This window comes from Triticum aestivum, chromosome 2A (assembly GCF_018294505.1).
Source record: "Triticum aestivum cultivar Chinese Spring chromosome 2A, IWGSC CS RefSeq v2.1, whole genome shotgun sequence".
In the NCBI taxonomy this organism is placed as follows: domain Eukaryota; kingdom Viridiplantae; phylum Streptophyta; class Magnoliopsida; order Poales; family Poaceae; genus Triticum; species Triticum aestivum.
Window position 1 is genome coordinate 339,225,616 of NC_057797.1, and position 12,821 is coordinate 339,238,436.

Genomic DNA, 12,821 nt, shown 5'->3' on the forward strand with positions numbered 1-12,821 from the left:
GTAGTTTGCAAGGTAATCATCAGTAAATTCCTTCGGAAACCACTAAAAAGAGAAAAATATCACATACTGAGGTCTAATAGAGTAACTTGTTGTGGGCAGGGGAAAAGGCAACACATTACTTACCATCCTAAAGTTCACTCTTGTCTTGGGCAAAGTGTAAATAAAGAGCTTAATTCCCATCACCCGTTTCTTTCGCCTAACAATCTTTCTTAGTTTCCTCACTTGACGCTTGTTCATGAATATCTCATTGCCCCATACACAAAAGGGATCGAAGCGTGGATCAGTACCGCTCATATATGTACATACAAGCAACTAGTAAATGTTAGAAGCTAAACTGAGATTGCACACATGATGTAAAATACAACTACCTACGTTCCTAAGTACAAGTATTTTTAGAGATTTCAATATGAACTACATACGGATGTATATAGAATTCTAGATATAGTTTAGATTAGAATCTAGGTTCACTTATTTTGCTCCTTGTGTAGTCTATATTGGAATCTCTAAAAATACTTATATTTAGGAACATATGGTGTATAGGACATGGGATGCAGCTAACCTCGACGGCAAACAACAACATCGCCATTGTAGCCTTGCGTAAGTACATGGAAAGCCAGTGTTAACTACAAGAGGGTTAACATCTACCAAAAAATAGCAAATGGTAATAAACGGTAGCATATGTAGTGATATCTTCATTGCGAAAGAGTAGCACGGTAGCAAAGGGACGGATTAAAAAATGGATACAACTGTTAATTGCAACAGGCTGAACAACATCCCAAGTCATGTATCGTAAGTTTGTAGCCATTGAAATACAACTGTTTAAAAATGGATACATCTGTTAATTGCAACAGGCTTAATGGCCATTGAAACCGGTACTGATAAAAATGCAATTGGCAGAGTTAAACATCACAAGGCAGGTGCTGCCAGAGCACATAATGGCCCAGTTGTCTATAAAAAGGTAGGGAAAATAACTAAAACGTGTTAGGCATGTTTACTACAACATGCTTATTAATACATCGACCGTACAAAACATAGCCATTAATTGCAACTGGTATTGGTAATATTGAACTAGTGAGTTCAAACTTGGTAAGTCCTAAGAGGTAGTTGCTGGGGCACTTCATCTTGGCCAGAGCCCGCCCAAAGTCAGCGGTGGCGGAGGCGAGCTCTTCCTCCGGGCCAAAGCATGGATCAGTGCAGCCGACATGTGTACCTACAAGAAGCAAGTAAATGTTAGAAGGCAAATTGCAATTGCACAAATCATGTAAAATATTGTAACACATGTGATGCAGCTAACCTCAACAGCAAACAACAGCATCGCCCGTTATGGCCCTGCGTAAGTACATGGAAAGGCATGTTAAGTACAACAGGGTTAGCATCGACCAAAAATAGCAAATGGGCAGCATCTCTAGTATATCTTCATTGCAGAGAGTAGAATGGTAGCAAAGTGGCAGATTAAAAAATGGATACAACTGTTAATTTCAAAAGGCTTAACAGCATCCTAAGTCATGTTTTGTAAGTTTGTCGTCATTGCAATACAACTGTTTAAAAATGGATCCAACTATTAATTGCAATAGGCTTAATAGCCATTCAAATCGGTACTGATAAAAATGCAATTGGCAGAGTTAAACATCACAAGGCATGTGCTGCCAGAGCAGAGAATGGACCAGTTGTCTATAAAAAGGTTGGGAAAGTAGCTAAACCGTGTTAGGCGTGTTTACGACAACATGCTTAATACATCTACCATACAAAACATAGCCATTAATTGCAACTGGTATTGGTAAGATTGAACAGGTGAGTACATACTTGGTAAGTCCTGAGAGGTAGTTGCTGGGGCACTTCATCTTGGCTAGAGCCCGCCCAAAGTCAGCGACGATGGAGGCGAGCTATTCCTCTGGATCAAAGCATGGATCGGTGCCACTGACATGTGTACCTATAGGCAACCAGTAAATGGTAGAAGTTAAACTCGAATTGCACAAATGATGTGAAATACTGTAAGACGTGGGATGCAGCTAACCTCGACGGCAAACAACATCATCAACAATTATGACCCTGCGTAAGTACATGGACAGGCATGTTAAGTACAATAGGGTTAGCATCCACCAAAAATAGCAAATGGGCAGCATCTCTAGTGATATCCTGAGTCATGTATTGTAAGTTTTTTGTTGGTATTGGTGAAATTGAGCTGGACAGTTAATACGTGAACATCACACAGTGTGCAGTACTGAAATAAATAAGGCACGAACATGGTTAATGCATCAACCATACTAAACATAGCCATTGCAAGTGGTATTCGTAAGATTTCGCTGGTCAGATCATACATGTTAAATCCTGGGGGGTAGTCGCTGGGGCACTTCATCTGGGCCAGAGCCTGCACCGTGTCGGCGACGACGGAGGCGAGGTGTTCCTCCAAGTCAACACGCACAACGGCCATCGCGTCATGGACCGCCATCAGCTCCTTGACCTCCACGTGATATTTGGTTGGACTTGCGCGGCGATGCTTTAGAGGTATGCCGGTGGGGATTTGGAGGCATGATGATGTTTCATAGGCGCCATTTAAGCAATCAGGCCGAGGTCGTAATAGAGATCGGTGGTTTACCTGACTGGATCCAAGAAGAACGTAGATGTCATTGACACTGTGGTTGCGGCGGTGGTGGTTTGAGCTGCCTATAGGGGGAGGTGCCGGCGGGGAGATACTAAGGAAATTTGATGGGTGGGGATGTTATTGGAGGAATAAATTATGAAATCGCACACCTAATGAAAATTTTGCTGCCAAACTTGAAACTTGGGTGGGGGAAACACACAACGCAGACGAAGCGCGTAAAATACTCGTGTGCGAGAAAAGAGAAAATTGGTAGATCCCGTCTCCAAAAAAATGTACATGTGTAGTTGATTTTTTCGGTCAATGGTATGCCTGGTTTATTAGGAAACATCGCACAGTTAACTGACTTATGGATCATTAATGCAAAAAAATGCACCCGGGTACGCCATAGAAACTGTGTGTTTTGTGATCAAAAACGCACATGGGCACACATGCTAATCAATGCTCAAAGCCCTCAAAGGATGCTCTTATCGACATGGTATGTTAATACTACAAACTTAAAGTACTACTGGTAATTTGCTCTAAGACTACGGGCGACACACACACTAACTACTTATCGCATGCTGCCATCGGGGCATGCTATCCAAACTCCAGCATTCTCCTTCCCGGCCATGTAGGCGGCAACCCACTGTGCTTCAATCTCTGCCAAGCTCTCCTCACCACAGCGTGTGGCCTCTTCTTTCTTGCGGTGGTAGGACTCTCTTTTCTTCACTGCTTTGTGCCTTTTCCGCTCTTTTTGTGTGGCTTTGGCCACCTCTAGATCCACCACCATTTGGCCATGGCAGCCTCAAAGTGCGCCCATGTAACTGTGTGACCGGTGGAGGCGATGAATTCGGTGCAGCAAGATGTCATCGCTTCTTACCATGTGTGCAGTCGCGGGCGACGAGGAACGCTGCGCGGCGGGATGCCATCGCTTCCTTACCAGTTACTGTGCGCCATGATGCCATGAATGACGCTTGGAGAAAGCTTTGGGACGGAGGGGCTGGGAAGCCGTACAATGCAGTGGTTTTTAACAGATCAACGACAAACGACAAAGAAAATTTGGCCTCCCTTATAATTTTTCTCGTTCATTATCGCACATGGTTCATCTCCGTTGCTTCCGAAAACAGTGTGCGCTGAGCCTATTATGTGTTGCGTTATGATTGGCCGGAACCCCAGCCACGCAGATCGTGTGTGTGCACCGTAGGATGCGCCGTGATCGAACAACAATTCACGTCCCTCACATCACACCTGTGCAGCTATAGATGGATTGGATTTATATGCGCTAAATGCCTAGAAATGCACATAATCCCCTAACTATGGTAAATGAGCCTAGAAAAATGCCAAATTTGAACACGATAATTTGTAGGGTGTATGTTCATCGTAGAAAGAAAACTACATGCCAAAGAACAAACAAAATTTGGATTCCCCTTCAATCTTGGTGATTTCCCTCTCGAAAGCATGGAACTTCCTCGGTGATGGTTCGATTTATGAACGGCATGCATGATGACATAAGACAAACCTTCTCAAATTTTTACCAGGGATGGTGAGATCATACCATGGCACCATGCCAGGCGTCATGTTTTTCAAGCATTTATTTCATTTTTTATTGTTTAAAACCCAATAAACAAACGTTTGTAGTTGATTATTGCCACACATTTCATCGAAATATATGTCCATTCCTTGTAAAAGGCATGAGAATTTACTAAATGGCATGAGCATGGTTTTCCAAGCCATTCTTGTGCACCCTTCCATGCACGGATTGTTTGAACTTGAATTATGTGCATTAATGCCTAGAAAATGCACATAAACCCTTAAATATGGTAAATGAACCTGGAAAAGTGCCAAATTTAAACATGGTGACTTGCAGGGTGTATGTTCATCATAGAAAAAAACTCATGGACAAAGGACAAAGGAAATTCGGATCCCCCTTGAATCTTGGTGATTTCCCCCCTCGAAACCATGAAACTTCCTCGGTGATGGTTCAATTTATGAAAGGCGTGCATGACGACATAAGGAAAACACTCTCAAATTTTTACCAGGGCACGGTGAGGCCATTCCATGGCACCACGCCTGGCGTCATATTTTCCAAGCATGTATTTCATTTTTGTATAGTTGTTAACCCAGTAAATGACACGTTTATGCTTGACTATTGCCATACATTTCCTTGAAATATCTTCCCATTCCTTGTAAAAGGCATGAGAATGTACTAAATAGCACGCGCATGGTTTTTTAGACCATTCTTGTGCACCTTTTCATGCACCAATTGTTTGAATTTGAATTATGTGCATTAATGCCTAGAAAATGCAAATAATCCCCTAAATATGGTAAATGAGCCCGGAAAAATGTCAAATTTCAACACATTGCATTTGAGGCGGTATGTTGATCGTTGGCAAAAACTAAATGATAAACTAGGATGAAAATTTGGATCCCCCTTCAACCACGCCAGGCGTCATGTTTTCCAAGCATGTATTTCATTTTTGTATAGTACCTAGTAAACACATTTCCTTGAAATATCTGCCCATTCCTTGTGAAAGGCCTGAGAATTTACTAAAGAGCACGATCATGGTTTTCCAGACCATTCTCGTGCACCTTCTCAAGCACCGATTGTTTGAATTTGAATTATGTGCATTAATGCCTAGAAAATGCACATAATACCCTAAATATTGTAAATGAACGCGGAAAAGTGCCAAATTTGAACATGGTGATATGCATGGTTTATGTTCATCGTAGAAAAAAAACTCATGGACAAAGGACAAAGGAAATTTGGATTCCCATTCAATCTCGGTGATTTACTATCGCGCACGATTCATCTCCGTCGCCTCTGCAAACCGTGTGTGTTCATCCACACATGCAAAAGGAAAAAGAAAATCATCGCCCACTTCGTCCATACCCACTTGCCGCGGACTCCTCCGCAACTCTGCACCTCATCAACTTTTATCGCGGCGGCCACCCTAAGCTCGACGGCTATTGTCAGCGGGCGGAGGTTGCGCTCCAAGTAGCACGGGATTTCGCCCCTACCTATTTTCGTCGGCTATCTACACTGACATTCTAGACTCTGGTTGATTGAGGTTTTTTGCGAGATTGGGCCAAGGATTTTTCTCATGGAGAAGCTAATCAAATTAGCGAAATATTCACTCATCTCTTATCGCAGTCCGTCTGTCGCTGTTAATCAACTAGGGGAAATTGTCGTGGATTCATTTTTTTTCTAGCTGATTCATGGGTGTTCATTCATGTGTCCACAGCGCGAGCACAAATTGGGCAAGTGCGGTCGCGGCCAGTTGGAAACAGAGTTCTATCTCACCATTCCGGATGACTTCCGGAAGCGCTCGGTATGTTCAATCTCAACCTACCACGGTCAGCATGGCCTAAATTTGTGAACATATAACGTCTGTTGCTACATTTGGATAAAAGGTACGGGGCCACGTGCAACTTAGATGTTGAAGCCGGTCCCCCCTATATTAGGCAAATATATGATGTATTGTTCATTCAGTTACTCTCATATTTGCATCAAATCTTTGTTACATTATCTATTTTTGTACTTTGCTTTAATCTATATATTGATCTATTCTATCAGTTACTTCCATATTTGGATCTTGCTTTGTTATTTCAATATATCTAATTTACGATCTTAATTTTCATTTCAAGCAGTACATCCCTTGCTTTGCAAGAACAAGAGTAGAAGGAAATCTTGGGCTTCACTTTGTTTATGACTCCCATGATGTCATATTGACAATGCAGCATGGATTGACAATGACGATTAGCGTAAAACTTGATAAAGATGGTCACTCCTATTTTGATGCGGACCTTTGGAGAAAAATGCCTAAGTGTTATGAGCTGAAAGCTGGCAATAAAACTCTAATGCATGCACCACAACTTGGTACAATTAACATGCATGTTTACTTCCCCAACGTCATCAGCCGATCAAATTCTGATCGAGGTTAGTGTCCTTTCAACTTTCTCCATGCTGTCATATTACTTAGCAAAATCGGGGTATTTGTTCTGACTAATTGATCACTATTTAAGCAACCAATTGTGATTTCATTTTCTGACTCCGTTCCTAGGCAGTAACAAATTCTATTTACCAATTTATGCGCACTATATATTCTTCTGCCATGTTCTGAATAAATAATACCTTTCCACCTTTTAAGCAGGATATGTTGGATGCATAGTGGACGATCTGTATGTTACTAAGCATACCAAATTTCACTTGAAGGACTTGAAGCATGTCATAAACTTTGTTGATAATCTGACAGAGATGGCATAACGTATGAACGCTGGATTTTGGATGGGATTAATTATACCTATGGTGCACACATTGAAGAAGACCAATTGTGTGCACAAAACGCTGGTAAAAAGTTTTATTTTAATGTTGATGCTCATAAACTGTATATATCTTAAGAGATATGTTACAATTGGTTTTTATTCTACATTTCAACAGAAATTGCCCGCTATAGCAGTTCCTGGATCAATTTCCCGGCGTTGTCAAATTACACTTGTGCCTTCTAATAACGCCAAAGTGATTGCAAGGTGTTGCATTTACCTCATAAATGGAACCATTCAAATTAGCAAGTTTCTCACTTGTCGTGGCAATGCATCCATATTGGAAAATTGGAGACACTGTTCTACTCATGCTCTACCAAGGCACAGGAGGGCTCTTCCTTTTCATTGACTAGATGCCGAGTCGCCGTGATCAAGCTACTTCCAGCGGATAGTTATGGTTGTTGGCCCTCAGCCTCTTAAAATGTGCTAGTTGTTACTATCTTAAGTATGTAGATATGGACCATATGGTTGTTAGCCCTCAACCTCTTAAAATGTGATAGTTGTTACTATATTAAGTATGTAGATATGGACCATATGGTTGTCAAAACCGTGTTACAAAGATCCTCCTTTTTCGAATAGTGTAACCATTATATATATGTTACTCAAATTCTGTTAGCCAAGTTCTTATATTTTCATGGAAAGCATTAGTATCGTACAAAGTTCATTGAGTTTAAGTGTGTGCCCGATGTCTAGAAGGCATTTGCATATTAACTGTCCATATTGCAAATTCACAGATGTGTTAACATAAGGAAACGTGTGTGTAACTTACTAATCATCGCACAGGAGTGCTTGCAGACGCATCGTGTGTGATACTCCTAGCCACTGCAAGCAACTAGTTTACATTTTTCAAAGTTTTTTGTACATGCAGAATCACACACAAACTAACTATATTAACTGTCTGTGTTGTAATTTTTCATCGCAAATAGTTCACCCGAGTCGGTTGTTTGCCACGTATCACACACATCTTGTTTACACGATTCATTTGTGTTCTTTTGTCTCATCGCAAATAGTTCACCCATGTGAATTGTATGCCGCATATCACAGACATCTTGTTCAGTTGAACCGTTTCTGTTGTGTTCCCTAATCGAAAACAGTTCATCCGAGTGAACCGTATGCCGTATATCACACACACCTTGATATGGCTAACCTTTTCTGTTGCACTCCCTAATAGAAAACAGTTCACAGAGCGAACTGTATGCTGTATATCGCACACACACATTGATATGGATGCCTGTTTTTGTTCTTGTGCCTCATCGCAAATAGTTTGAATGGATTAACCGTGTGCCCTACAACGCACACGCAACTACAATCAGAACCGTGTTTGATGGCTCTGCCATTGCAAATGTTTTGCATCTTCTTTGATGGTTTTTTTACATCACCGTTTGCGATTAATGCATCGCACACAGTTTAGTCAAAGGGTCTCTGGTCATAGTGTCGTGTTAGCAGCATCGTGTAGTAGTGACTGTTCAAGGCTCCTTCAAGATTGGAGCATATGAAGACACCTTGGAGTGTGATGTGGTTCCTATGTCCGTTTGCCATATCCTTCTTGGACAACCTTGGTAATTTGACCGCGACGTCATCCACAACGGAAGAACCAATCACTATAGCTTCAATATGAAGGCAAAGGAGTAGGTGCTACGACGTATGTCACCAAGTCAAGTGATCACCGACAAGCAAACAACCACACATCATGGAGAGAATAGTGAGCGACTGAACCACCAAAAAGATAGTGAGCGCCACAAGCCCAAATTGAGTGCTCCACGATGAGCGACAAGACTTAGTGATATTCACTACCAAAAGTGAGATGAGAGAAGTGTGCGAGAACACATAAAGTGTCATGCATAATGTCCTATTATGCAAGGACGACACAACACCAACTAACACCTCTCGCTCTCAACCTTTAGTGTTGTCTAATATCTTGCAGGAATTCAAGGACGTCTTCCCCAATGAGTTACCTCTGGGACTACCTCCACTACGAGGCATTGAACACTGCATTGACCTCATACCCAGAGCCCCTCTTCCTAACAAAGCACCTTACCGCATCAACCCCGAAGAAACTAAGGAAATACAAAGGTAAGTACAACAACTCATTCACAATGGGCATGTGCATGGAAGGTAGTTTTCGCATGTCTTCCGATTGTAGACCCATGAATGCTATCACCGTTCGTTATAGATATCCTATTCCATGCCTTGATGACATGCTAGACAAACTTAGTGGAGTTACAATTTTCTCTAAAATAGATCTTAAAAGTGGCTACTATCAAGTACGAATCCAAGAAGGTGATGAATGGAAAACCGCTTTCAAAACCAAGTTTGGCTTGTATGAATGGTTGGTCATGCCAATGGGTTTATCCGAAGAACCCCACACCTTTATTCGGGTGATGCATTTTGTTCTTCGCCCATACATTGGCGTATTTGTTGTGGTCTATTTTGATGATATTCTTGTGTTTAGCAAATCTCTCAAAGATCATGTCACCCATCTTAGAACCATTTTGCAAACTCTTAGAAAAGAGCGCCTTTATGCTAATATGGACAAATGCCTTTTTGGTGTTGATAAGCTTGTTTTATTGGGCCTTGTTGTGTCTTCTAAGGGTGTTCATGTCAATGAATCTAAGATAAATGCTATTAAAACTTGGCCACAAGCAACCAACTTGCAATATGTGCGAAGTTTCCTTGGCCAAGCCGATTTCTATCGTAGATTTGTTAAGGACTTTAGCACAGTTGCAACCCCTTTACATGCCTTGAGTAAGAAGAATGCACCATTTGTTTGGGGACCATCCCAAGATACCGCATTTAATGAGCTTAAGAATTTCCTTACACATGCTCCTTCGCTTACTTTGCCCATTTTTGACAACACTTTTGAAGATCATTGTGATCCTGGTGGCACCGATATAGGAGGTGTGCTAATGCAAGAGAAGCTCCCAATTACTTACTATAGTGAGAAACTTTCCGGAGCGCAACTTGTAACATCCTGGATTTTGCCCTTTTCTTTTTCTGATGATTTTCTTGGATTTCTTGATTTGATTTGCTTTTCTATGGCTATGTGGTTCTAAAACCTGGGAAGATCATGTCTTCCTAGGTTTTAGAGTGGCTTTTCATCCCCATCATCATCCCAAGATCATGTCATTTTCATCCTTGACCTAATCCAATATTATTTTTTCTAAAGAATATTCCTTTTCTGTTAAATGAATAACCCTTTAAACCCTAGGTTGTGAAGCAACCTATATTTCTATCACTCCCAAACTTCCAAATAATTATCATAAATTGTTTGGGTCATATCTTCCTCAAATATATCAAAATCCTTCCTTGGCATCATGAAAGATAATTCACAAATGTTCCTTTTCTGATTCTGCCCTAAGTGGTGGGTTGAGAAGGAAGTGTCATTTATATTTGCTTGATTGATCCCAAAAAAATTTGGACATCTTTTCCTGTCCATACAATTGCTCAGTGACAAAATTCAACTCAATTTGCATAGTAAATATTCCTGAGCAATTTTTCAAAGTTCCTGTCTAAGGGAAGTCATTATGAAGGAAGTACTATCTACGCATATCCAAATGACTTGAAATTTTGCAAGGTCCTTAGTATGATCAAATCATGACTCTCCACCAAATTTGAGCTCACGTAAGTCATCTACGTGAGCCCAGCTCCAAATCTTGGCTTCTGGTCAGATTTTTAGTTTGTGAAGCAACCATATTTTATATTGCTTCATTTAAGTTGAAAATTTACCATGGCATTCTCATATCCATATCAACTCTCTCCACCTAGGTTTGGCTCAATCCATAACACCATTTGCCCTGTGCAATTTTTCCAAGTTTCTGGTCAGAATAAATCATTATGAAGCAATTGCTAGTTTGGTTCATACAAATGGCATGAAACTTTTTGGTCATCTTCATATCCTCAAATCATTGGGCCATGACCATTTTCAGCTCATTTCATGCACTTAAGTGAGTGCTGCTTCATATTTCCCAAATCTGACCAGTAGGGCCCTCTCTACAGCAAGTGCACTCTAGAGAGCTCCATTTCATCTGATATTTGGCCACCATAGTTACCTTAGCTTCTGATCAAGCTATACCAAAGCTCAGAGTCATTGCACTATTCTAGCTCTCACAATTCACATCAAACACATTGCTGCCAAAATGTTTTGGCTCCTCCTCCAAATCTATTCTTCGCCCCTGGACCAGTTTCTTTCTTCATTTTGACTGAGGGTAGCATGGTCTTTCTCCTAGACATGGTCGGTCTGGCCAAAATGAGCCATTTGATCCAGTGCCCGTGGTGATCATGCTTGCGTCATGTCTAATGGCGTGCTCTGGCTCGTTCCGGCAGCTATTCCCGTCATTTCCCTCCTCGTCTCGACGCCAAACCTTGTGCAGGAGCTAGCACATGCTCGACTGCATCGGCCTGAGTCGCTGCCCTGCCTTGAATCGACACGGTTAAGTCGCCATCGTCGTGCCCGTGCCGCATCCAACCACTGTCCTCCATTAGAGCACAGCCCGAGCACGCCCGTGAGCTCTAGAACCCTCCTCCTCGGCTATATATAGCACCCCCGAGGTGCTCTGCACCTCACCCACTCCTCCCCCGTCTCTCTTGCCCACCGGAACGTCCTCATCTCGCCGGAGTTCGCCACTCCTCTTCGGTCATCACCGGAGATCCCCTGCTCCCGAGTGCCTCGAGCCTCCTCTCGCCTCCTCTCCACCTCCACTAGCTTCCTCTCTCTCTGGTGCATCGCCCCACCCCCTTGCCCCCTCGCCGGGGGCGGCCTGCATCGCCGGAGAACCACCACCACCATCCTTTGTCCTCCTCCGTCACCGCGGCCTCCCCTCCTCCCCGTGCCTCCCCAGCGGTCGTGCTCCCTCTCAACAGGACCCCCTCGCCGCCCCTGTCCCGCCGGTGCCCTCGGCTCGGCCAGAGATGGCCGGAGTTTGCCAGGCCCATCGCCAGGGTCCGCCGCCTGCGCCGCTGTCCCCGCGAGCCGCCGTCGCCCTGCCTCTCCCCGGCGCTGCTGTTGCTGCTCCAGGAGGGAGCGGCGCACTGCCCCGCGGCTGCCGGTGGCCTCAGCTTGGACGGAGACGGCTGGTGCTGGCCGGCCCAGCGCCGCGCCCCTCCCCTGCCTCTGCTCTGTTCCATGATAGGAACAGAAGCGCGAGGAGGAAGAAGCCACGCCCCGATCAACCCCCTGTCCCCTGGGTCCCATGGGTTAGTGGCACAGCCCCGGGCCCGCATGTTTTAAGTGGAGGCGTATTTCTTTGGAATACGTCTTCGTGTGTTGAAAGCATATTTCTTTTCTTCTCCAGTTCAAAGTACGTTTTCCTGTTCAGAAAACATATTTATCCTTATGCGCTTTCAATTTTTCCTCCCAGGGACCCGTTGGTGATGAAAATATTCGTAGATTGGTCCTTCTTCTTCCACCTCTCATAACTCCGCGACCATAACTCCGATTGAGGTGAAACCAACGCTCACTTCTTTGTCTCGTCGAGCTCTTTCTGTTGGTGCCATTTTGAAAAGGTGTTCGCACTATGAAAATGACCATGACGTCCTTGCCCTTATCAGCCCCCTCCGAGAGAGAACCATCCGGTGTTTCATTTTGTGGCTTCACCGCACTTCTTCCCGGAGTCTCCGTCACCCCCAGGAAAGCCACAACAACCACTTTCATGATAGCCATGCAGTAGCCATGGTTTCCACTTGTATATTTAATAAAAGTTTGCCCATTATCTGTCTACTTGTTTGCTACTACTCTCATTGTTTAGGTTATGGTCGTGGTTTCATGTTCACCTTCATGCTATGTTCCGATACATCTGGTTATCTTGTACTACTTGGTAGTATCATGTTCATATGTTATGCTTGGTAGTAGTAGTACATGCTGATAGTGATGATGTTCAGTCTAATGCGTGTTTACGTCTGTTATTCAGTACCATTGCTATGC